The following is a 27,389-nucleotide window of genomic DNA, read 5'->3' on the forward strand; positions in this document are numbered from 1 at the left end:
CGATGAGAGAATATTTCATTCCCCACTCTTGTTGTCTTAGAAGGGGATTAACTGCTGCGTGGAGCTTTTGGAAAGCAGCTGTGAACCTGGAGATCCCACTTACTTGCCAATATTTTATGACCAGACAGATGTGTAGGCAAATCACACCTGTTCTAATTCCAGAAGCCCCGCTTCAGTCAATCACTCTAAAATAACTTATGTCTCTAAGACATAAAATGTACTAAAGAATCTTGAGGGCTGGACAGTGAAAGTGTCAGCAGCTCCCTGACCAAGGGCATGGCTGGAACGTATGGTCACATTTTCTGTGCTTTCATGGGACCACAGGGAGCACTCAATGACAGATCAATGAAAATTTCTCAGGGATGGGAAAGTGAGAAGCCTGGTGAGTGTGTTTGGGGGACAGTAAGGCTCATCTTTCTCTACAGCTGCTTCTCTTTTGCTCCTCTGTTCAGAAAAATTTCAGAGTGGAAATGGCCTTTTGTGAAATAGTAAAAGCAGGTAAATCTCATTTGGAAAGTCAAACTCGTCCTTTGGGAAGGTGAAAGGTAAAGTAATTGACATTTACTGTTTTGATTACTCTTAGAATATTTTGGTGTCAAATCTGGCACAAACCGGGTTTCATAACCCAGAAAAGCAGATGCCACATTTCCTATAATGATATACTTATAAGGTAAGAAAACCCAGTTTTATTAACCCACATCCCCCAGAGACCACGGTTTAAGTTAAATCTAGAGTGTTGAAGATTTCTGAAGAATTTATAATCACAGAAAAACAAGTTGATTTTGAATTGATGATGGGCTTGTGCAGCTGGGTTCTGACATGGGCCCTGTATTCTCTGTGCATGGTCTTATGTTATCTTTGCTTGCTGAATGCAGGCCATTGGGTATATGGTCAGAATTTATGGGGCTATGTTTGGACCTGGCACAATTAGTTTTCATTGCATTCTTTGCAAACACTTAAGTGTTGGTGAAAGCAACTGTGTCTGGTTTTAATTCACAGAAGCCACATTCATGGCAGAGCCTTCTGTAACCCGGCCAACTATCTCACCAGTAGCCACACTTCTTTGTCATTAAGAGTCTCACATCTTTTTCTCTCATCCTTTGCTTTATCGCCACTATATATTCTTTGATATAGACAGAGAGCGTACTCAGATCTTACAATGATATTCTAATTTTATCCAACAGGCTTATTCTGATCTCTTATTGGTAAGTATCCCACATCACTTTTGAGGATCTCAAAGTTTGTACCCAAGATGAAATTTCCATCAATAAGATTCTACTACAATGTTCCTTTTTTTTTTTTTTTTTTTAATAAGGTATACAATTCCAATTGCCTTGGAAACAAATTTGTGCAGAGTGCAGTCTCAAAAAAGCTACAACTTCAGTTTTATAGCTTGGGGATTATTGTGATTCACCACGTGTACCTACATCCGTGCAGGAAACTAAAAGTCCAGGTACAGCCCAACTTCCAAATCCTGGAACTGTTTGTGGGAGTCCTTGGAAGCAGTGCTGCTTTTGCGATCCAACTAGACCTCTTCTTCGTGCTGTTGTTTCCGGGAGGGATGTGCAAGACCCGGGTCTCCCGTCTTTGGTCCCTGGTGTTCAGAGCGGCTGGCTGTGCAGTACAGCCCAGGGAGAGAACGTGAGGGTGAAAATGTTCAATAGGATGTTGATTTCATCATTGAAACAGTATCGCAGAGGAATGCTTTTAGAAGAGCCTATTTAATCTTTAGCTGTTTGCTTCTAGGCAACCTCCTCCCTTGTTATTGTCAATTTTCTGTTTCCTTCCCTCTCCTCTCTTCACATAGAAATTCTGTATTGCTATATATTTACATAGAAATATAATCAAATAAAACCATTACAGCACATTCACCTAAAGCTATTAAGAATTAATGTTTATCATAGGTCCTGGCTGAGAGTCAGACATGCCATTCAGGATTCATTGACTTCTCTGGCCTCTGAAAGGATTTGGGATTAAATCTGTGAACACACCACTCTCGTGGCCCTGCTCTATGGTATCAGACCATGGAAAATAGCATCATGTAACTATACTTTGAGCTCTGAAAAATGGATGGAAAGGATGCTACTTTAACACATCTCAGACTGATCTTGGTGGGGCTGGAGGTAACTGGAGGAAGGCGAGAATGTTCTAAGAAGATGAGCAGGAATTGCCACGTGGGAGGGGCTGTGGTGTAGGTCTCACTGTCTTTATTTGATGATGCAGTGGAGATGCTTTGTTTCTGAAACACCAGGAAAGATGAACATACACATAACAAGAACATAAAAGTAGAGTAGGAAAATTCTGAGTTTGCCTGCAAACACTTGCTTCCCGAGTCCAAACTTAAAAGTACCCTTGAGCACAACCAAGGAACTGCTCAGGGAATGGTGTTATCCCAACTTCGGTGATGCACTTTGGGGAAGGGATCCGATCCGCCCCCTACCACCACAACCTTGTCTGTACAAGTTACAATTTTTTTTTACCCAGACTTGAAAATAAGTCAGTAAAAATGAATAGAATCCCAGGAATTCTGTTTACCATGGCTGTTCAGTGAAGTCTTTTTAAGGTGGAGCTATTGGCAGTGGGGGTGCTGGGGGTGTGTCGCTCCCTCTCCTGAGCGGTGATGGTACCAGAGGGGGACAAAGTTCTGCTCCGGGGATGTGCGGGCCGCGTCAATGCGTGAGTCAGCACGGGCCAGCTTCACCAGTTACATAGTGGAAACTTGTCCTATAACTAGAGCTGCCTTCTGTCCTGTGACTTATCTGTCTGCAGCAAATCTATGACTCCTCCACAAATTCGTATTGCTCCAAGAAATCAAGAAAAAGACAAGGAAATCAAATATATTGAGTTTATTCAATGTTGGTTTTCAGGAGGGCCCTGAGTTCAGTGTTTGTGTGTTTCTTCTGATTTGTTGTGCTAGTTTTTTGGGTGGAATTTGTTTTCAGGTATAGGCCTTGGCTTTACGACCATTTTTCATTAAAACATGGAAGTGGAAAATATGACATTTTTTTTTCATGTGAGAGAGTCATAATATGATTTCTTAAAAACTTGACAAGAGACTGGATCTGTGAGATTCCATCCTGTTTAGTGACATAGATAATGATGTGTTGTGTGAATTGCTCTTTCCAAAAGTTCATTTTTTTTCTTGCTGTGGGCCTGTCTTTATCAGAAGGTCCAGAAACATTCTTAGTGTAACACACATGATATGTATTTGTATGTAAATTTCTCCAGGTATTTTAGGTTGCAGACTATTATCATTTGGGATTTTGAGAGCTCCCAGAAATATTTTAAGCAGGATAGACATTTTTATGGTCAAATGGAGACATTTATTTAACATAAACCATGTCCTATGGTGTTTTGTATATGAGAGTGCATGCATGTGGTACAAAACCTGAAAAGTACAAAGAGAGAGTCAGGGAGAAATAAGTCAGTACCCCCAGCCGCCCAGTATTCCCCCAAAGCCACCCCATCATTTTCTTCTTTGTGTTTTTACACATATTGAATCATACACACATTATATTATATACTATAGCTAGCTGTCTATCCATCTACATATCTATAATTTATTTAATCAGGCCCCTATTGATGATATCTAGGTTGCTTTTAATTTTTTATGGACAATGCTGTGAGGATGTGTATTTAGAACACACTTCCTGTAGGTACCTGCATGGCTCCTTCCTCATCTCACTCAGAGCTCTGTTTAAATGTCGCCTCCTTACCTGCCTTCTGGAGACAGCCTTCTTCCCTCATTACTTCCTACCCCTCTTACCCTACTTGAATTTTCTTCATGCCACCACTTGACATTATGCATTGATTTATTGACAGTCTATCTCCCAACCAATATAAGCCTCATGAGACTCCACTGTTTGCTGTTCCTTCCCCAGTGCCTAGAATGGTAGCTGGTATGCAGTTGGTGCTCACTAAGTATACTTATGAAATGAATAGGTAATTTTTCACACGTGTGAGTACTTTTGTAGGAAAAATTACTAGAATTGGAATTGCTGTGTTAAAGGGTGTGGGCACTGGTGATTTTGCCAACTTTCTTTCCCTTAGAAATTGTAGAAATGTATCCTTCCGTCAGCAATGTTCTAACAACAGCAAACTTAAAAACTTTTTTTCCCGAGATTATCGTACTGAGTAAAGTAAGCCAGAAAGAGAAAGACAAATACCATATGAGATCACTTATACGTGGAATCTAAAGTATGACACAAATGAACCTATCTATGAAACAGACTCATGGACATAGAGAACAGACTGGTAGTTGCCAAGGGGGAGTGGGTTGGGGGAGGGATGGACTGGGAGCTTGGGGTTAGTAGATGCAAACTATTATATATAGAATGGATAAACAACAAGGTCCTATTGTATAGCACAGGGAACTATATTCAATATCCTATGATAAACCATAATGGAAAAGAATGTTAAGAAAAGAATGTATATATATATATATATATGGATAACTGAATCACTTTGCTGTACAGCAGAAATGAACACAACATTGTAAATCAACTATACTTCAATAAAAAATAAAATAAATTTTATTTTGCTTTCACCAGTGGGAAAAAATTTGTTTACAAGTTGATATAACCTATAGTGTCTCATTTTAGTTATAATTTGTGTTTATGATGAGTAATGCTGCCCAAAGTCTTTAACTGTTATGATGACTGAACACGTATGAAGTGATATCACCTGCGCTATCTTGAAGACCCAAAGGTCTTCCGGACACTCACGCTCTCAGACCAGACATTGCTTGTTATCTGCCTCCTGGACTCTAGGTATGTGGTGGTTCCTGGCTGCCTCGGTTTTGTCTTCACTCACTCATTCTGAAATCCATAACTTATGTGTATTGAACACTGGTTGATAAGATCAGAGATTAAATTTACTTCCTTAATTGCAGTTCCCAAGTTTTCTTCTTCTCATGAAGATGTCCATTTCCCAAATGTTTCCTGCTCCAGCCTTTAACTGCTAGGAAGCAGAGAAGTTTCCAGTGTCCAGAGAAAGGCTATTGTCTCCTGACCATCCTGAGTATCCTTGTCCTACAAAGCAGCCCACACACCAGCCTAATAACCACGTTCATAAGTAAATTTTGGTAGTTACTTTTGATTCTAGATTTCTTATGCAATAAAATGTATCTAATTTCCCTTTGACCTTGTGCCATTTAATGTTCTCCTACTTTCAGGCCATATTTGTGGCCTCCGTTTATACCACCAGGAATACCAATGTCAGGAAAGACATTTTGCCATAACAGTTGAGAATACCAAGAATTTGATGTACAATTGGGCTTGAATAAAAGAGTGGTATCATTCCATTGTGCTGTTTCTTAGTTAATCGTAGCCCAGGGATTCTTTAAACTTCCCCTTTAAAAGTGTTTACATATGCTTGACCCATGTATTTGGACCATCATGGTTTTACTGGAGGGTGAAATAGGAGTTTCCTGTTGAAACTCATTCTTTGGCTTATTGGATGAAATCTCAGTGTATAAATTATAGGATCCTCATAGCAAAAATAAAATAATGTCACTAAGACGATCTTCAACCTTGGATCCTCTTGCTACTATAACTCTAAACCAACATTTGTATAGCCTCTCCCTCCCACCCCACCAACCTCCCCCAACTTCCCTAAAAAATAATAAAAGGCATGGATTATTTACCTGTTGTGACCTATACCAAAACGTTGAAAAATTGTGCCATTCCAAGAACACTGAGACAAAGACATAAAAATAATTTTTAGGTCTCCTGAAAATTTGTGTTGTCTTGTTTCTAACAAGAAATCAAATACCTTATAAATGTGATTTTTCTGTTTTTGAGTGTTAGCCTAGGATTGTCTGAATATTAATGTGGTTTGTGCTTATAAATTTGTTGTATGATATTTGTTAGATAAGCCCCTCATTCCTTTCTTTTTCTTTGGGTGGTGGGTTATGAGGAATCATTGTTTAACACCTATCAAAGGCGTGATAAAATCAAATATTTAAAACAGTTTGGTTATATACTGATTGAAATACAATAGAAAAATCAGAGGAATATTTTTTCTAAATTTTTTTCTGAAATTCTCAAATCAGTAAATGCTCTATTTGAAGAATTCAATGAACTATAAAACACGTCATGTGTATACAACCAACTAGTCAGGAAAAAATAAGGTGACGAAGGATTTTTATGCTATAATGGCACAGGAAAATTTTGTACTAATATTCGTGTGGGACATAACCTTGATAAGTAAAATCTTTAAAAACACTGTCCTTACAAGAAGCAGCCATAATTTTACGGCCTGATGATTTTGAAAATCTCCAGTGGCTACGAGACGATAACCTTGGCACTACAAGATAACATCCCTGAAATGTTATGGGTGACTACAGTATATAAATGTAACTTAGAAATATCTTCATGCTGAGATTTAATACTTGAGGGTCAGTGTGCTGGTAAAGCTTGAAAAAACCAAACATATCAACTAAACAACCTTCATTATTGTGTTCACCAGGGAGTCTCAATATGAAATCTTTTCACATCAAGAATCATTTCAACACTGAGTCAAAAAGCCTAAAGCATACAGGAGGTTGAGCAAGCAACGACAAGATTCTTAAAAGAAACATGAATTCCTGAACTCTTGTGTATAAACTTTTACATATAATGTACTTAAACATATATCACTTAAAGATGACTTTTACAAGCATACCAAGATATATATTCTTTGACCATTAACTCATTTTCTAAAAAGGCAGTTAGCCAAAAATATAAAAATATTATTTTACAATCATTACCACATAAGATACACATAAAATTAAAGAATTAAAAGAAGTTAAATAAAATATTCATTTTCTAGATGGAGAACAGAAGATTTTTACGGTAGCAAAATTATTCTGTTTGATACTATAATGATGGATACCTGTCATTACACATTTGTCCAAATCCATAGAATGTGCACCACCAAGAGTGAATTGTAATGTCAACTCTGGAGTCTGGTTGATTATGACGTGTCAATGAGGGTTCATTGATTGTAACAAATGTACCATCTGGTGGGGGATGAAGGTAATGAGGGAGGCTGTGCATGTGTGGGGCAGGGGGTACATGCACCTCTGCTCAATATTGCTGTGACCCTAGAACTGCTCTAAAAAAGCAATCTATTTTTAGAACCTCATTTTCTTTTATTTATTTTTGTTTTTATATTTAAAAATTAACAGCTTTTTGGAGGTATGATGGACATATGATAAACAGCATGTATTTGTAGTATATATTTTGGTACGTCTTAGCATAACTTTTGCACCAGTGGAAGCATCAACACAATCTGCATAGTGAGCATATCTATGACCCACAAAGGTCTCCTTACTCCCCTGGAAATCCCCCCTCCCCTCCCACCCAGTACCAGTCCCCAGACAGCCACCATTCTTTCTGTCACTATAGAGATAAGTTGGTATTTTCTAAAGTTTATATAAGTGAAATTACATAGTACGGGATCTTTTTGTCTTTTTTCACTCAGAACAATTATTTTGGAAATCATCCATGTCATTGCATTTATGAACGTTTCATTTCCTTTTTTATTGCTGAGTAGTGTCCCATAGTATGGATGTACTGTAGTTTGTTTACCCATTCACCTGTTGATGAAAATTTGGGTTGTTTCCAGTTTTTGGCAATTACAAATAAAGCTGTTATGAACATTTGTGTATAAGTCTTTGTGTGCACATATGCTTTCTTTTCTCTTGGGGAAATAGCTGGGAGTAAAATGGCTGAGCTCTATGATGTGTGTATATTTAACTTTCTAATAAAGTGCCAAACTCTTTCTCAAGTGGCTGTCCCATTGTACGTTACCACTAGTAGTGTGGTAATAGTGAGTTCCAGCTCCTCCACATGCCAACACTTGTTATGGTCAGTCTTTAATTTTAGATGTTCTAATAGGTGGGTGGTGCCATCCAATTGCAGTTTTAATTTGCATTTCCCTATGACTAATGGCATGGAGCATCTATGCATGTACTTATTTGCAATCCATATATCTTCTTGGGTGAAATGTCTATTAAAATATTTTGTTTTTTGAAATTGGATTGTACCCCAAGTCCCCTAATTGTCCTTTTTTTCATACAACTATGAGACTGAACTTAAACCAATAGTTTGCATGATTATTACCCTACTACAATGTCCATGAACATATTACATGGAAAAAATACGTTTGGGGTATCTGGAGGTTGTAGATACCTCTGTGAGGTGGTATTTATACTTGTGACCTGGATAACAATTTTGTGTTTTGACACTGCTGAACTGTACTGTTACTTATCCATCTTTGAGTTTCTGTTACTCAGCCTGGCACTATACATGCAGTACATATCAGTAAATAATTGTGGAATAAATGAACAAATGGATACTCTGAATTTCAGAAGAACTGGAGCTAGAGGATACTAACTTTAAACTTAAATCAGCACTGTATTTCTTCATTTAAATTTTTCTTAATATTTCTTTAAGTAGAGGCAATTATTTGTGGAGAAATGCAGGAGTCAGAGTCTCCTAATCTCATATACTGTTTTACACACTTCGCTTTTTTCATATCTACTTACTGCTCCTTCTCTTCCCAGCCATAGACAGATCACAAATCCATCACTTCCCTGGTTAAAAAATTTTAATGTCTTTCCATCAAACTGAAAATAAGTTCCAAACTCTACTTCATGTCTATCAGGCCCCATAGCACATCCTGCTGCCACCCCCACTGCCTTCCTCTCCTGCCCTGTCCCTGCCTCACTGCCCACATTGGCCTTGGTATTCAGACACGTGTCCCACTTGCTCTCCCCTGAGCTTGGAATGACTTGCCCCATTTTACCCTACAGTGGTTTGAATAATGTCTCTAACAGATCAAACTTGTAAAGCCTCTAGTGGGATCCCCTGAAAGATGACCCACATTTGGATGTACCCATCACAGATTAGTTAAAGAGCCAGCCACAGTGACTTCAAGTTGCAAAGCTTCTGGAAATAAAGGTGGTTACTTTCCTTGCCCTGTAGGAATGGTTTGCTGTCAAGGGGAAGCCGTTCCATGGCTCATGACCATCTTGGGAGGCAGACAGTACTGTCTGAACCTGAATTACCCAGCATCTGGGCTGGTGACACAAACAGCTGTCATTCTTTCCATCTCCCTCTGTGTGTTGTCACTTCCACAGTCAGCTTTTATCAGCTCAAATGAGTGTCCTCAGGAATGTAACACCTAACCTTCCCTCCAAGGTCAAGAGCAGTTCAGTTGACAGGGACAGAGCTATTACAGTTACATTATACAATTTGTTTTTTATTTGGATCCATTTTATACCATTAATATGGACATTGCTGTTTTGTTAGAAAAAGGAGGCTCTATTCAGGGAGAAGAACATGAAAAATGACCTGGGGAGAAACAGGCTCTTTCTAACAAAGAGATATATCAGTGTAAGAACTTACTAAAAACATACCATTTATAATGCACAAATTGTAGTTGTCGCAGTGGTCATCATTGTTATTCTGAGCCGCTTCTGCAGACTTTCAAAGGAGACCAGTGTCCTCAGACAGTCTCTTTTGTCAATGATGGATTTTTCTTTTCATGTCACAGTATTATAGGATTTGTTTCTCTGCCTAGTTCAAAGGGCTGCACTTCTGTTCATCCCTGTTTTCACCAATTTTCCTTCCATCTTGTCTCTTCTAAGCTGGTTACAGGAGTTAAGAATTTTTTTTCTCCCTTTCTGAAAATAAACCAAAAAGAAATTACCTATCTGCTTCAGGGAATTTAAAACTTCCATAAAAATATGTTCCCTTTAGAATTTCTGTAACAATAAATTTTGTTTCATGTAAGAATGTTTTGACATCTTGTGTTTTATCGGCTTAGACTACTGTGCATTTGTATCATACCCAGGAAGAGGATGCATCCTACCTCAGGTGGACTTTCTTTACATCTACATGAAGAGTTTTTACAAATATATGGTTTCTCTTTTTCAGGGTGGAAATGGCCACTGAGGCATCATTGGAGCCAATGCACTGGTAATTGTGAACAATGGCAATAGATGGACAGCATGGTGACTAGACACCAGAAGTGGTATTGTTTGATTTGAAGGAAACATCTGTGTGTGTCAGTGTGACAAGTCTAACAAGCAGTAGTAAATGGAAGGGAGACAATATGTGGTATAAAAAGAACTACGGATAATGTGTCATCTTTTATTATATAACCACAAACTGAGGATGTAATCCCACTAGTGGCAGTACTTTCCAGCGAAGACATGATTCACAGAGTTCAAGTCATGCAAGGCATTGGATGCTATTTATCTTGTGGGTCTGGGGCTGTGATGGGCTGAATGTTCATGTTCAAAATTCATATGTGAAAGCCCTGGCCCTCAGTGTGATGGTAGTTGGAGAGTGTGCCTTTGGGAAGTAATTAAGGGGGTTAGAAGAAGTCAATAGGATGGAGCCTTCATGGTGGTATTGGTGCCCTGGTAACAGGAGACACCAGAGCTCACTCTCTCTCTCCCTCCCCCTCCCCCCAGCACACAAAGAAGTCATGTGAGCACATAGTGAGATGGCAGCCACTTATGAGCTAACTTCAAAGAGGCCTCAGGATGACACCTACCCTGCCAACACCCTAATCTTGGACTTCCAGTCTCCAGAACTGTCAGAAATAAATTTCTGTTGTTTAAGTCACCCAGGCTATGGTATTTTGTATGTCAGCCCGAAGAGAGAGGCTATGAGAGAATGTGTGTGTGTTTTGTGTGTGTGTGTGTGTGTGTGTGTGTGTGTGTGTGTCTCAGTTTGGCATGGCGAGGGGCGACCCAAGTGTAGTAGTTTTTACGTTAAGACAGTTGCATTCCCTCTCAGGTCACAGCTCGTTGCAGGTTGAGGTGGACCTACCTTGATCTCCCACCACAGGATAAGTTACAACTCGCAAAGGATTTGTGAATTGTGAATTCTGCTCTCCCCTTCATCAGTGCCTATTATTTATCTTATCTTGGATTGCCTTCTTGTTATTGCGACTGGCTTTTAATTTTTGTTTTCAAAACAGTGGGGGCTCAGAAGATGGAGGACAACTCACCATTTTCACATATGGGCAACTCTGACAAAGTTTTGGATTAACTGAAGTCAAGTTCAGTAGGAATGAAGGAAAGTTTTACCTCCCCTGGGAAGTTCAGAAATTAGACAGCAGCTGATTACTGTTGGAGAGGGTGGGAGTTGGGAGGAGAAGAGTAAATTGGTCCCAGGAGCTGATGTTGCTGAGTGTGGGGGACCCAGGTGCCCCCCAGGCATGATTTGTCTCCAGATCCTCTGGGTTTGCCTGGTTCCAAGACTCATGCTTCCCCTCTGCCTCCTTGTGAGCCATTGTTTCAATGTTGAGCCCCACTGGGGAAGAGAGTACCTAATGAAACCAGAGGTACTCTACCTCCAGATATTTCAGAGGAGACGGCTGTTTTGTTTTAGTGGTAACTTTGAGTTATTTCTCTTTTCCCCACCCCTGTTACACATAAAGACGAGTTAACAGTATTCAACAGCAGATGTTTATTGAATCACCTCCACATATTAAGCATTGTGTTCAGTCTCCAAGTACAAAGACAAGTAAGACCTGGTCTCTGAACTTAAAATGCTTCCATTTCAATGTAATAGAGGGGAGCGGGTGAAGTAAGGCAATAAGTAAAGAAACAATAATAATAACGTGTTATGTTTTCCAGTTGTGGAAGGAGAGCTTCATTCAGGCAGGGTCAGAGGATGGATTGAATAGGGTTTCACAGAAAAAGTAAGAGTTAAACTTGGAGCTTGAATGATAAAAATCTGACAAATGGGATTGGGTAATAAGAGCCTTCCAAGGCAGGCAGGTGTGAAGAGACTTGCAGTATTCAGACAGCTGAGAATCTGGCTACAAGGTCAGCTAAGTGGATTTATGGCAAGGAGGGAGCAGGAGATGACCTTGGAAAGTTGGGTTGTATCTAGATCGAAAAAGGCCTTGTAAGACAGGGCTATGGGGTTCTCCTACCCCAATCTTGCCAAAGGGGAACCGCCAAGAGTTTTAAGCAGTAAAGTATTATGAGAGTTTGGTGGAGTGACAGGGCTTATGGAGATCAGACTGGAGCCTGCAGTAATGTTTGGAGAGAGGGGGATGCCACGATTAAGGCAATAGGAATGAAAGAAGGAGCCAGAGAGGATTGACAGGGCTTGGTGGATCTGAAAAGGAAGGAAAGTTGGTTGAGCTTGCCTACCTGTAAAATTGTAGAACTGGTGATTTTGGAACTGGTTAAAAAAATTAGGAAATCCATGTCTTCAGTGGGGTATGGTGAGAACAGACTCTGATATGATCATTTCTACGTGAAAACACTTAGATTTATATCATGTAAATGCTAAGTTCTTAGTGCATTGGTGGAGACGGATGCCTAATTTCCTTCTGTATCTAAATATTTTTAGTCAGTTTACCCTACCTCCAAGAACTATATGGTGGAGTAACTGGTGTCATACTGAAACTCATGAAGCAAGTGAATTCCAAAGTTAAATCTCATTTAACCTTGGCTTTTTAATGGAATTGTTCATTTAAATATACTTTGAATTAACCAAAGGTATCCTTTCAATAAGTAGTAAACAAAGACCATACTTTAGAGAGTTCCCTCTCCATTTCTTTCCTATCACAATTGTAATTCGACCTTCACATTTTTAAAAGAAAGAAATATAAGTTGCTAAAAATACTTCCCAAAGAATCCTGGGAATGAACATGCTTTCCAAGTTCCAATTAAAACAAAACAAACAAAACAAAATGAAACAAAACATCTTTCTTTTAATTCTGAGAACCCATTACTCATGAGTTTCTGAGGTTTTCATGAATTTCTGAGCCTGCAGATTCTCTTTGAGACACAAAAGTAAAAGCTTTATGACATTTTCCCCCTCAATCTTAATTAAAACCACATAAAGTTTTATTTTGCTAGCATTTTAAGGCTCAGACTCCCTTCTAGAATAGCATTTAATTCCTTGCCAAGTGTTTTCTCTCATAGGGCTGTGTAAAAGCAAAGCATGAAAGACAAAATAGTTTAGCATTTTTCTGGCAATATTATAAAAAGTCATGCATTTTATTTGTTAGTAAAATTCTCACCCAGGCACCGTTTTTTCCTGTTTCATTCATTTATGGAGCATTTACTATGGACCAAGACAGTGCTCGGTGTTATCTCCCTGCTCTTCTGCTAATAGCGTCCCCTTCCTGCATCTTCCTCTCTTCTAATCTCTTTTTCATTTTGCCAGGCAGGCTACTAGAGCTGGGAGTAAAAATGATGAGTAAAGGATGATTTTTGTTTTTGAGGAGTTCAAGGAAAATGCACTGACATACATGTATATGCAGTTTATTCATACTTGTGATTTCTTTGTAGTTATGTGAAGTACATTAATTTTTAACACTAAAATAGTTATTATATGCAATTGCAAAAAAAGATATTGGATATAAGAATATGTGAAATTGTGCCTCATTTAAATTGGCAAAAATCACATTCTTTGCTTAGTACTTCTCACATAAAGACAATTAATTCTCACAATTATAAATAAATTTCAAAATTGCAAAATTTATTTAAGTTAAAAGTTTTCTTTGAACGTATATTTTTGTATTGGAAATAATGCTAGAAATTTAGAGTCTTAAATTTAATCTCTTAAAATACTTGACAGAAGGGATTATTTAATCAAAGATTTTTGCATGTAGTAAGGCACAGTGAAATAATGAATGAATGCTACTTGCCCCTGTGGTCTCCATTTTTTGAATCATTCATTTAACTCTGATCCTGTGTGCTTATGCTCTAGACACCTTTCTAGGCATTAAGACATATTTCTTGACAGAAAGATGCTTATAGTTTAGAAAGCATGACCTCAAAAAAAAAAAAAATAGATGCTACATAAAGACATGTAGAATGTAATACAATGTGGAACTTGTATTACTTGTGTTTAAATATGAAAATACTGGTTGGAAAAGATATACCTTTCATTTAAAAATACAAACCAGTGTGCTTATCCTTCTTCAAAATATTTAAAGATATTCTTGTTTGTATTATTAAAAAAGTAATTCTGAAAAAGTATTATTTTAAATATATTATTTTTATTTATTTTCAATTATTAAATTCCTACTCCCAATATATTTATTGTAGACTGGTTATAGTAATTTTAGTATAGTAACATGATGTGATCAAAATGCTAATTGTTCTGTTTTTGGTGACCACAACACCAAGAGACTATTTTATGGTTAGTTAAACTGATAAATATTCAATCATATTAAAGAGACAAAATGCTGGTTTTTTCTTGGATATAGTCAAACACCATTATGTACAATGCTATGCCAAGGAATATGAAAATCTATATGAAATGGAATATTTTCTAAGAAAATATGCTAACCAACTGAAGAAGAGCTGATAATTCTTATTAGAAATAGTTCTTGATAGAGATATTGATAAGGAAGTTAGGAATTTATCCATATAAAAATTACCTGGCCCAGAAGAATTTAAGAGCAATTCCTACTAAAAGTAAGAAAACAGTTCATTTACATTACAACAGTATAAATGTTGTTCATTTATATTGAACAACATGGGTTTGAACTGCACAGGTCCACTTATACAGGAATTCTTTTCAATAAATATACTGGAAATTTTTTATGAGATCTGCGATAATTTGAAAAAATTCGCAGATGAGCAATGTAGCATAGAAATATTGAAAAAAATTAAGAAAAAGTTAGGTACATGGTGAATGCATAAAATATATGTAGATTATAGTGTATTTTATCTACCATAAATATACACAAATCCATTGGAAAGTTAAAATTTATCAAAACTTACACACACAAAACACAGAATGTACAAGACACCATTTGCAGTTGAGAGAAATGTAAACACATGTAAAGATGCGATATTAAATCACACCTGGATAAATTCACGTAGCACACACTATCCTACTATAGTAACTTTCTAGCCACCCCTGTTGCTAGTGCGCTGAGCTCGTCATGATCATCCACTTAAAATGCGTGTGATGCGGGGTGACTCACAGACTGGCGAACACTTATACCACAGAAATCTACCCACTGGAGTGAAGGTTCTGAGCCCCATGTCAGGTTTCCCAACCTGGGGGTCCGGCAACGGGAGGAGGAATTCATAGAGAATCAGACTTTGAAGCCTAGTGGGAATTGATTGCAGGACTTCGATAGGACTGGGGGAAACAGAGACCCCACTCTTGGAGGGCGCACACAAAATAGTGTGTGCATTGGGACCCAGGGGAAGGAGCAGTGACCATGGGGGAGACTGAGCCAGACCTACCTGCTAGTGTTGGAAATTCAACTGCAGAGGCAGGGGGTGGCTCTGTTTCACTGTGGGGACAAGGACACTGGCAGCAGAAGTTCTCGGAAGTACTGCTTGGTATGAGTCCTCCCAGAGTCTGTCATTAGCCCCACCAAAGAGCCCAGGTAGGCTCCAGTGTTGGGTTGCCTTAGGCAAAACTACCAACAGGGAGGGAACCCAGCCCCACCCATCAACAGTCAAGTGGATTAAAGTTTTACTGAGCTCTGACCACAACAGCAACAGTGAGCTCTACTGATCACCAGAGCCTCCCATCAAGCCTCTTAGATAGCCTCAAACACCAGAGGGCAGACAGCAGAAGCAAGAAAAACAACAATCCTGCAGCCTGTGGAACAAAAACCACATTCACAGGAAGATAGCCAAGATGAAAAGGCAGAGGGCTATATACCAGATGAGGAACAAGATAAAACCCCAGAAAAACAACTAAATGAAGTGGATATAGGCAAGCTTCCAGAAAAAGAATTCAGAATAATGATAGTGAAGATGATCCAGGACCTCGGAATAAGAATGGAGGCAAAGATCGAGAAGATGCAAGAAATGTTTAACAAAGACCTAGAAGAATTAAAGAACAAACAAACGGAGATGAACAATACAATAACTGAAATGAAAACTACACTAGAAGGAATCAATAGCAGAATAACTGAGGCAGAAGAACGGACAAGTGACCTGGAAGACAGAATGGTGGAATTCACTGCTGCAGAACAGAATAAAGAAAAAAGAATGAAAAGAAATGAAGACAGCCTAAGAGACCTCTGGGACAATATTAAATGTAACAAAATTCTCATTATAGGGGTCCCAGAGGAGAAGAGAGAGAGAAAGGACCAGAGAAAATATTTGAAGAGATTATAGTCGAAAAATTCCCTAACATGGGAAAGGAAATAGCCACCCAAGTCCAGGAAGTGCAGAGAGTCCCATACAGGATAAACCCAAGGAGAAACACGCCGAGACACATAGTAATCAAATTGGCAAAAATTAAAGACAAAGAAATATTATTGAAAGCAGCAAGGGAAAAATGACAAATAATATACAAGGGAACTCCCATAAGGTTAACAGCTGATTTCTCAGCAGAAACTTTACAAGCCAGAAGGGAGTGGCATGATATACTTAAAGTGATGAAAGGGAAGAACCTACAACCAAGATTACTCTATCCCACAAGGATCTCATTTAGATTTGATGGAGAAATCAAAAGCTTTACAGACAAGCAAAAGCAAGAGAATTCAGCACCACCAAACCAGCTCTACAACAAATGCTAAAGGAACTTCTCTAAGTGGGGAACAAAAGAGAAGAAAAGGACCTACAAAAACAAACCAAAACAATTAAGAAAATGGTCATAGGAATATGCATATTGATAATTACCTTAAACGTGAATGGATTAAATGCTCCAACCAAAAGACACAGGTTTGCTGAATGGATACAAAAACAAGACTCATATACATGCTGTCTACAAGAGACCCACTCCAGACCTAGGGACACATACAGACTGAAAGTGAGGGGATGGAAAAAGTTATTCCATGCAAATGGAAATCAAAAGAAAGCTGGAGTAGCAATACTCATATCAGATAAAATAGACTTTAAAATAAAGAATGTTACAAGAGACAAGGAAGGACACTACATAATGATCAAGGGATCAATCAAAGAAGAAGATATAATAATTATAAATATATATGCACCCAACATAGGAGCACCTGAATACATAAGGCAACTGCTAACAGCTGTAAAAGAAGAAATCGAAGGTAACACAATAATAGTGGGGGACTTTAACACCTCACTTACACCAATGGACAGATCATCCAAAATGAAAATAAATAAGGAAACAGAAGCTTTAAATGACACAATAGACCAGATAGATTTAATTGATATTTATAGGACATTCCATTCAAAAATAGCAGATACACTTTCTTCTCAAGTGCGCACGGAACATTCTCCAGGATAGATCACATCTTGGGTCACAAATCAAGCCTCAGTAAATTTAAGAAAACTGAAATCATATCAAGCATCTTTTCTGACCACAACGCTATGAGATTAGAAATGAATTACAGGGAAAAAAACGTGAAAAGCACAAACACATGGAGGCTAAACAATACGTTACTAAATAACCAAGAGATCACTGAAGCAATCAAAGAGGAAATCAAAAAATACCTAGAGACAGATGACAATGAAAACACTGTGATCCAAAACCTATGGGATGCAGCAAAAGCAGTTCTAAGAGGGAAGTTTATAGCTATACAAGCCTACCTAAAGAAACAAGAAAAATCTCAAATAAACAATCTAACCTTACACTTAAAGGAACTAGAGAAAGAAGAAAAAACAAAACCCAAAGTTAGCAGAAGGAAAGAAATCATAAAGATCAGAGCAGAAATAAATGAAATAGAAACAAAGAAAACAATAGCAAAGATCAATAAAACTAAAAGCTGGTTCTTTGAGAAGATAAAAAAAACTGATAAGCCATTAGCCAGACTCATCAAGAAAAAGAGGGAGAGGACTCAAATCAATAAAATTAGAAATGAAAAAGGAGAAGTTACAACAGACACCACAGAAATGCAAAGCATCCTGAGAGACTACTACAAGCAACTCTATGCCAATAAAATGGACAACCTGGAAGAAATGGACAAATTCTTAGAAAGGTATAATCTTATAAGACTGAACCAGGAAGAAATAGAAAATATGAACAGACCAATCACAAGTAATGAAATTGAAACTGTGATTAAAAATCTTCCAACAAACAAAAGCCCAGGACCAGATGCCTTCACAGGTGAATTCTATCAAACATTTAGAGAAGAGCTAACACCCATCCTTCTCAAACTCTTCCAAAAAAATTGCAGAGGAAGGAACACTCCCAAACTCATTCTATGAGGCCACCATCACCCTGATACCAAAACCAGACAAAGATACTACAAAAAAAGAAAATTAGAGACCAATATCACTGATGAATATAGATGCAAATATCCTCAACAAAATACTAGCAAACAGAATCCAACAACACATTAAAAGGATCATACACCACGATCAAGTGGGATTTATCCCAGGGATGCAAGGATTCTTCAATATACACAAATCAATCAATGTGATACACCATATTAACAAATTGAAGAATAAAAACCATATGATCATCTCAATAGATGCAGAAAAAGCTTTTGACAAAATTCAACACCCATTTATGATAAAAACTCTCCAGAAAGTGGGCATAGAGGGAACCTATCTCAACATAATAAAGGCCATATACGACAAACCCACAGCAAACATCATTCTCAGCAGTGAAAAACTGAAAGTATTTCCTCTAAGATCAGGAAAGAGACAAGGATTTCCCCACTCACCACTATTATTCAACGTAGTTTTGGAAGTCCTAACCACGGCAATCAGAGAAGAAAAAGAAATAAAAGGAATACAAATTGGAAAAGAAGAAGTAAAACTGTCACTGTTTGCAGATGACATGATACTATACATAGAGATTCCTAAAGATGCCACCAGAAAACTACTAGAGCTAATCAATGAATTTGGTAAAATTGCAGGATACAAAATTAATGCACAGAAATCTCTTGCATTCCTATACACTAATGATGAAAAATCTGAAAGAGAAATTATGGAAACACTCCCATTTACCACTGTAACAAACAGAATAAAATACCTAGGAATAAACCTACCTAGAGACAAAAGATCTGTATGCAGAAAACTATAAGACACTGATGAAAGAAATTAAAGATGACACAAACAGATGGAGAGATATACCATGTTCTTGTATTGGAAGAATCAATATTGTGAAAATGACTATACTACCCAAAGCAATCTACAGATTCAATGCAATCCCTATCAAATTACCAATGGTATTTTTTACAGAACTAGAACAAATCATCTTAAAATGTGTATGGAGACACAAAAGACCCCGAATAGCCAAAGCAGTCTTGAGGGAAAAAAACGGAGCCTGAGGAATCAGACTCCCTGACTTCAGAGTATACTACAAAGCTACAGTCATCAAGACAATATGGTACTGGCACAAAAATAGGAACAGAGATCAATGGAACAAGATAGAAAGCCCAGAGATAATCCCACGCACCTATGGTCAACTAGTCTATGACAAAAGAGGCAAAGATATACAATGGAGAAAAGACAGTCTCTTCAATAAGTGGTGTTGGGAAAACTGGACAGCTACATGTAAAAGAATGAAATTAGAATACTCGCTAACACCATACACAAAAATAAACTCAAAATAGATTTGAGACCTAAATGTGAGACCAGACACTATAAAACTCTTAGAGGAAAACATAGGAAGAACACTCTTTGACATAAATCACAGCAAGATCTTTTTTGATCCACCTCCTAGAGTAATGGAAATAAAAACAAAAATAAACAAATGGGACCTAATGAAACTTCAACACTTTTGCACAGCAAAGGAAACTATAAACAAGATGAAAAGACAACCCTCAGAATGGGAGAAAATATTTGCAAATGAATCAACGGACAAAGGATTAATCTCCAAGATATATAATCAGCTCATGCAGCTCAATATTAAAGAAACAAACAACCCAATCCAAAAATGGGCATTAGACCTAAATAGACATTTCTCCAAAGAAGACATACAGATGGCCAACAAGAACATGCAAAAATGCTCAACATCACTAATCATTAGAGAAATGCAAATCAAAACTACAATGAGGTATCACCTCACACCAGTTAGAATGGGCATCATCAGAAAATCTACAAACAACAAATGCTGGAGAGGGTGTGGAGAAAAGGGAACCCTCTTGCACTATTGGTGGGAATGTAAATTGATACAGCCACTATGGAGAACAATATGGAAGTTCCTTAAAAAACTAAAAATAAAATTACCATATGATCCAGCAATCCCACTACTGGATGTATACCCAGAGAAAACCATATTTCAAAAAGACACATGCACCCCAATGTTCATTGCAGCACTATTTACAATAGCCAGGTCATGGACGCAACCTAAATGCCCATCGACAGACAAATGGATAAAGAAGAAATGGTACATATATACAATGGAATATTACTCAGCCATAAAAAGGAACGAAATTGAGTCATTTGTTGAGACGTGGATGGATCTAGAGACTGTCATACAGAGTGAAGTAAGTCAGAAAGAGAAAAACAAATATCGTATATTAATGCATGTATGTGGAACCTAGAAAAATGGTAAGATGAACTGGTTTGCAGGGCAGAAGTTGAGACACAGATGTAGAGAACAAACGTATGGACACCAAGGGGGGAGAACCGCAGTGGGGTGGGGATGGTGGTGTGCTGAATTGGGCGATTGGGATTGACATGTATATACTGATGTGTATAAAATTGATGACTAATAAGAACCTTCAGTATAAACAAACAAACAAACAAAACAACTAATACTAAACTTTTATTGGGTTATTTGTATGGAAATATGTTAATATAAATGTTTCAGACATTACGTGAAATTTCTAAAAATCTTATATGTTCTGGTATAATGTTAAAAGTCATAATTCTAGTTATTACTTTAAAATGTATATCTCAGAAATAACTAAATTTCCTTGTCAATTGCAAAAAAAAAAAAAAAAAATTCACATACAGTAAAATTCACAAATCAAAATTCACAGCATCCTGATAAATGATGAATATACTCAAGTAGCCCATACACTTATCAAAATATACATCACCCCCAGAACGTCCCCTCCTGCCCCTTCCCAGTAAATCTTCTCCCCCATGGAGCAATTCCTATTCTATTTTTTCTTTTTGGCATTTGGATATCCAGTTGTTCCAACATCATTTGTTGAAAAGATTCTCCATTCTGCATTGCCTTTGCACCTTTTCCAAAAATCAATTGGCCATATATGTGTGGGTCTATTTCTGGAGTTTCTATTCTCCTTCATTGACATATTTGGTTGTCTCCCCCGCCCCCAGTTTTATTGAGATATAATTTACATACAGCACTGTATAAGTTTAAGGTATACAGCTTAATGATTTGACTTACATACATCATGGAATGATTACCACAATGAGTTTAGTTAACACCCACATCTCATATAGATACAAAAGAAATGATTTTTTTTCCCTGTGATGAGAACACTTAGAATCTACTCTCTTCGGGACTTCCCTGGTGGAGCAGTGGTTAAGAATCCGCCTGCCAATGCAGGGGATACGAGTTCGAGCCCTAGTCCAGGAAGATCCCATGTTCCGTGGAGCAACTAAGCCCAGGCACCACAAATACTGAACCTGACCTCTAGAGCCTGCGAGCCACAACTACTGAGCCCACGTGCCACAACTACTGAAGCCCACGTGCCTAGAGCCCGTGCTCCACAACAAGAGAAACCACCGCAATGAGAAGCCTGCACACTGCAACGAAGAGTCGCCCCTGCTCACCGCAACTAGAGAAAGCCCCTGCGCAGCAATGAAGACACAATGCAGCCAAAAATAAATAAATAAATAAATAAAATAAAATAAAATTTAAAAATGCCATCATTGTTATATAAAAAGCTGTGAAAGCCATCACCACTTCCCTACCCCAATAAATTCCTGCTGGAGAAAACTGTGCCCAGAAGGTTGTGCATGACTTCACAGGATTTACAAACGGAACCAATCAAGGACATCATAAAAGAGCTTGTAGATATGGCAAAAAAGGTAGAAGGTGTCAAGATAGTTGGAGAAATTCAAGAGCTGATAGACACCACACCAGAGGAATTAACAGAAGACAACGTGATGGAGTTGAGTGCTTCCAAACCAGTGCCAGACGATGAGGAAGAAGAGGTGGAAGAAGCAGTGCCAGAAAACAAATTTACACCAGACAATCTGACAGAAGGGTTCTGATTATTCAAGACTGCTTTTGACTTCTTTTATGACATGGACCCTTCTACGATATGGGCACTGAGACTAAAGCAAACAGTGGAGGAAGGATTGGTACTATATAGAAACATTTTTAGAGAAAAGAAAAAGGGAAAAAGCCAGACATTACAATGTATCTCTGTAAAGTTACACCAAGCGTGCCTGCCTCTCCTGCTTCCCCTTCTGCCTCCTCCACCTCTTCCATCTTTGCCATCCCAAGACAGCAAGACCAACCCCTGCTCTTCCTCTTCCTCCTCAGCCTACTCAACTTTAAGACAATGAGGATGAAGACTTTTATGATGACCTAATTCCAGTTAACTAACAGTAAATAATCATCATGCAGCATAGTTAATAAACTTATCTGTTATTTAAGTGTATGAGTGTCTTTGTGTGAAAATCTAATAACTGTATGGCAAAAACTGTATGAGATGTTTTTGTGTCATCATCATTATCATCATCTAAGTATTTATTATGTAGAACATCATGTGCAAGACAAAGTGGATAGCCTATCATTACATAGGCATAAGGTGAATGATATGTAATGTAAAATTAATAATGTGTTAGTTTTCTTACTCTTATAACTTTGCTTTCAAAGAATTACAGTACCGTATGCCTCTTTCTCTCTTGAATTGGAGAAGCTTCGTTTCAGCCTATCATCACAGGTAAGTGGCTTAAAAAAGTAACAAGGTTTCTAATACTGTATTATGAATATGACTATAATACTGTATGCTATAAAAATTTTATAACCATTCATTCAGTAGTGTATAGGCTAGGCTACCATGAAGCAATCATATCAATTACACTAGGTGTCCATAAAGCAATCATATTGCTACTTCTTTGTTATCAATGCATGAATTGTTACACCTGTAAATAAATATGAATTTCTTTTTCACATTATTTTTCATTTTTGATGTCTACTGTTAGTAATACATATAACCTCTACAGAGTTTTGTATGATATAAGCATGACAACTGTGGGTCAGGCCTAGGGGGTAATCAATCGAAGTTGGAGCAGGAGGATAAAGGTCTTGTTGGGTCACTATCTCTAGTGTGTTGCCCTAATCTGTAGGGTCCAAAATGGCTCACTGCCATGTCTATATCTCATCCAGCAGAAAGGAAAAGGGAAAGAGGAGGCCTTCCCCTTAAGTACATGATCAAATGCTGCTCACATTATTTCTGCTTATGTCCTACTGGCCAGAACTTAGACCTAGCTGAACCTAATCACACCTCCTGGAACGGAAGCTCAGGCTCCCAACCCTGTGTCCTAAACTATTTCATTATTCCATCTGCTCTTGAATACTATTTATTAAATGTTTACCATGTGCCAGACACTGTGATAAGTTCTTAAATTAACTTACTTCATCTTCAGAACAATCATATGAGGTATTATTCTCATTTTGCAAATAAAAAAAGATAGACTCAAGAAGTTTAAATAATTTCCCCAAGGTCACGCAGCAAGTAAGTTGAAGGGTCAGGACTAGAACTCACATCTATCTGACTCTAGTGTTTATAATCTTCACCACCAAAATGTACTGGTTGCATTACAATTGTCGACTAATGCAGCGAGTCATGGTTCATGACCACCGGAGCTGCACTCTTGGTGTCACAGCTGAGGATGTGCTGCACCACTGCCCTGTGACCACAGGGCACACTGGACCACTGGGAGCTGTGGTCTCCTGAACGGATAAAAAGAGACACTGATATGCAAACTCCTTTGTGTAAAGAGCCTATCTGTAGAACGGGGGTGGTGGGGAGTGACTCTCAATTGTCTGGGATATAATTGCAGTTTCAAATGTTTAAATCAGGGGTGGTTAGAAGCCTTTCATCACCTCTTATCTCTACAAATGGAAGTGCTTTAGACATGACCCAGGTGCTAATCATTTCTTAAATCCGTTCATTTGCTTTGTATTTAGAGATAAATTGTTTTCCAAACTGGGAAATTCTTTGATATTATTTATTTAAATTCTGTTACAAATTTTAGTCTTTTTCTATCTTCATGGGTCTTTTAATTGGAAGGTGAATGAGGCCCAGCTAGCTTGCTGCCTCCAAACTTGGAAATTAAATCAGGACCAGTCATTGTGCTATTGAAGGAGCAGCTGTTAAATGAAGCACAGCTGAGCCAAGAATACTTCATATTCTCAGCAGGTCTGAGTAGATACAATTTGACATCCAGGGGAAAAAAAGTAATATCATATGATATTGCTTATATGTGGAATCTAAAAAAAATGATACAAATGAACTTATTTACAAAACAGAAATAGACTCACAGACATAGAAAACAAACTTATGGTTACCAAAGGGGAAGGGGGGAGGGATAAATTAGGAGTTTGGGATTAACATATATACACTACTATATATAAAATAATCAACAAGGACCTACTGTATAGCACAGGGAACTATACTCAATATTTTGTAATAACGTCTAAGGGAAAAGAATCTGAATTTATATATATCTGAATCACTTTGCTGTGCACCTGAAACTAACACAACATTGTAAATCAACTACACTTCAATTAAAAATTTTTACAAAAGAAAGAAAAAATGGCTCAATGTTGTTTAGCATGTACTTTCTCAGAGAATTAATGCTTGTCTTGTGAAGAGGTCTCTGTATGTTGGTGATTGTATATGTATTTGTGTGTGTAGGAGAGCAAGAGTTTCAATGGTTAGGAAAGTCATCTGGTGGAGAAATTTTGAAGGGCACCAGCCTTGAAGTGTCCTCTCTGTCCTAGAGGACTTTGGAGTATCAGGGTTATGCCTCATTCCTCAAGCCTGCTCTTCAGAGGCAGAATGCCATATACCACCACTGATTACATGGTTGAGGCTCCCAAGACTTTATTCCAGGCCAAACTAACCTGATTTGGGGAAATGCACTGCTTGGGAGAAAGAAGTAAATCTGGTTTGAAAACAGTGCCTGTGGACATACAGTGGACTTTGCCTCGAGGTGGGTCCCCAGCCATGTGCGGGGTTGGGAGTGTCAGGGAAAGAAGGAGGTAGGAAAGTGCTGACCTCAGGACAGGAGGGAACAGTTATGAGTGGGATGTGTCTGAGCAAGGAGTCCTGGGAAGGTTCATTTCTCTGGATGTTTTTCCTTTGAACTCTCAGAAAACCCATGTCTACTAGACAGTTTCAGTTTTCTCCTAGGCATAATCCTCTTTAATTTCTCCAGCCCTTAAGTAAAGTCGAATACTCCTGAACAGTTGTGTGTGGTAGTTGTTCAGAGTGAAGTGAGGGTAAAGGGACATGTGACTTGCATCAGCTCTCAGAGTTATAACAAGGGAACAACCTCAACCTCAGGGGCCTGGGGACATCAGGAAGGTCCACTCTGCTGCTTTAAGTGTCAGGGGCAGCCCCTGATGGTGACAGAGGCTGGAGAGCAGGCAGGACAGGAAGGGCTTACAGAAAACCCACCTATGTCTGGTGAGGTAATGTCTGCAAGGGATGAGGGTGACAATGGGAGTAAACTTTGATATAAAGTGCTTGTTTATTTGTCTGTTTTTTGCATTATCATAATTTTATGACAAGTCTCCTAGTAAGATTAAAAGGTAATGGTTAGCTAGATTTATTGTGGTAATCATTTCACTATATATGTATGGTATCGAATCGTTATATTGTACATCTGAAACTAATATAATGCTATATGTCAATTATACCTCAATACATTTTTTAAAAGATTAAAAGATAATAAATGGTTTCTTCTGATAATCACCACCACAAAATCTTGTCTGGGTCAAATATTGTTGTTTTCTATATATGTTTTGTACAAAGAAATACATTTTAAGGAGATTTCCTATAAGGGTATTTGTGCACAGAATAAATATTCCTAAGACCTTTTACAAGTACAATTCTGGTTAAAAAGCATTATGCTTAGATTAGCATTTATAGTGCAATTTGAAGATAATGATGTGTACCTAACATATACCAGGCTCACGGAAACTCAGGCCTGAGAGAGTTTGTAAATAACTTAATAATCTTCATTAGTATAGGCTTTGGAGCATCTGGACTCTCTTTCTTCTTTTAGGATCGCACAGTTTCAGATTTGTTTTGCCATCTTTCCTGGGTTTTTTTCTCCTCCAAAACCACCCAATAAGGAAAACTGAAAATCTGAAATGTGCTTATCCTCCTGACTGCTTTGTTTCCCTCTTCTGATTTCCCTGGCACCAGATGATAGAAGGAAGTTTATTCTCATCATCAAGACACACTGGTCTTACTGAGAACTCATTCTCAAGGCTAACCTCTTATTGGTTCCCTGTTGTCAGAAGAGTCACTTAGCTCCACTGAAAGTGATCTTGTGCTTTTACTGGCTACAGCTGCTGCACAGAAATGAGGCAATGAAGGTCTTAGAGTCATTTTATGGTTACTTTTCCATGTTTTCTGAGTCAAGAAATCTCTGGGTCTTGATTAAGATGTTCTCTCCTCTACTCTTAGGATCCAAATTGCAGTTTTAAAGTGCACATCAGATGATACGACTAAAAATCTTGGAAATTCCTGCCTTGTTAGAGGAGAACAGGTGTTGTTCTGATGAGGAAACTCCATATGCAACAGCTGCAAAGGCCCTGTTCTCATCTTTCACAGCTGAGTCTCGTGTGGAAGGTGGTAGGTAGCAGCCATCAGCATCTTTCCCACGTGGCCTTCCAGGGCAACAGCTCTTCTGGTAAATGTGTTGGAAAGTGGTCCTGTTGGGAGCTGTGCATGTCCACATTCTTGTTTGAGAGTCATCTGCCCTCTTTGTCCTGTCCTAAACCAGCAGCATTTTTGACTTTTGCAGGGACAGTGAACACAGAGATTACTGTATCTTTTCTAGAGTCGCCTGCTAATTTGGATCCTGTGCAGTTTAAAGGTTATGAGATTTTGTATACTATCACGGGCACTGATGAGGAAGATATTGTCAGATTGATTCCGTTATAAAGTGACATATTTCCAGTTTGCAGAACAATTAAGAGTCAGAATGATTAACCAAAAGCACAGAGTCTTTTCATGATGGCCGTTGAGTCTTCCGAGGAAAGTTGTAACAGACAACTAGCTGTTGTCATGCTAGCTGTTGTAACAGACAATCCTAAAATCTCTGTGACATTGCACAGTTAAAACTCATTTTTCAATCACATGAAGTCCAGTGGGGTAGAAAGAACTTTGTTACGGGCTGTAATACAAGAAATCAGACTTCCTTCATGTTTTGGGCCAACATGTACAAATATAGCCTCTAAGGTTATAGAATAATGGGAAGAGAGAGGGACCAGAGCAGCGTTGGCAAACTTTTTCTAAAGGGTAACATAGTTAATATTTTTGGTTTTGTGATCCATATGGTTTTGCTGCAATTACTC

The 27,389-nt window shown here is 38.1% G+C and overlaps 2 long non-coding RNA genes across 3 annotated transcripts in view; one reads left to right on the forward strand and one right to left on the reverse strand.

Annotated features, from left to right (window-relative positions):
• Positions 1 to 12,618, forward strand: part of LOC309638416 — a 101,113-nt gene extending 88,495 nt beyond the window's left edge. Inside the window, exons 4-5 of one of the 2 annotated variants that reach the window (XR_014251106.1) lie at positions 9,924 to 9,965; positions 10,466 to 12,618. This is a non-coding gene — a long non-coding RNA (uncharacterized lncRNA). Of the gene's footprint in view, positions 1 to 9,923 lie in introns of both variants that reach the window. The other variant, XR_014251105.1, reaches the window with a different exon arrangement.
• The window catches only part of LOC309638421, a 1,167,492-nt gene that overhangs the window by 99,327 nt on the left and 1,040,776 nt on the right, over positions 1 to 27,389 (reverse strand). The gene's annotated exons all lie outside the window — the stretch shown is intronic.

Source organism: Balaenoptera physalus, assembly GCF_965194825.1.
Source record: "Balaenoptera physalus genome assembly, chromosome: 11".
Taxonomy (NCBI): Eukaryota; Metazoa; Chordata; class Mammalia; order Artiodactyla; family Balaenopteridae; genus Balaenoptera; species Balaenoptera physalus.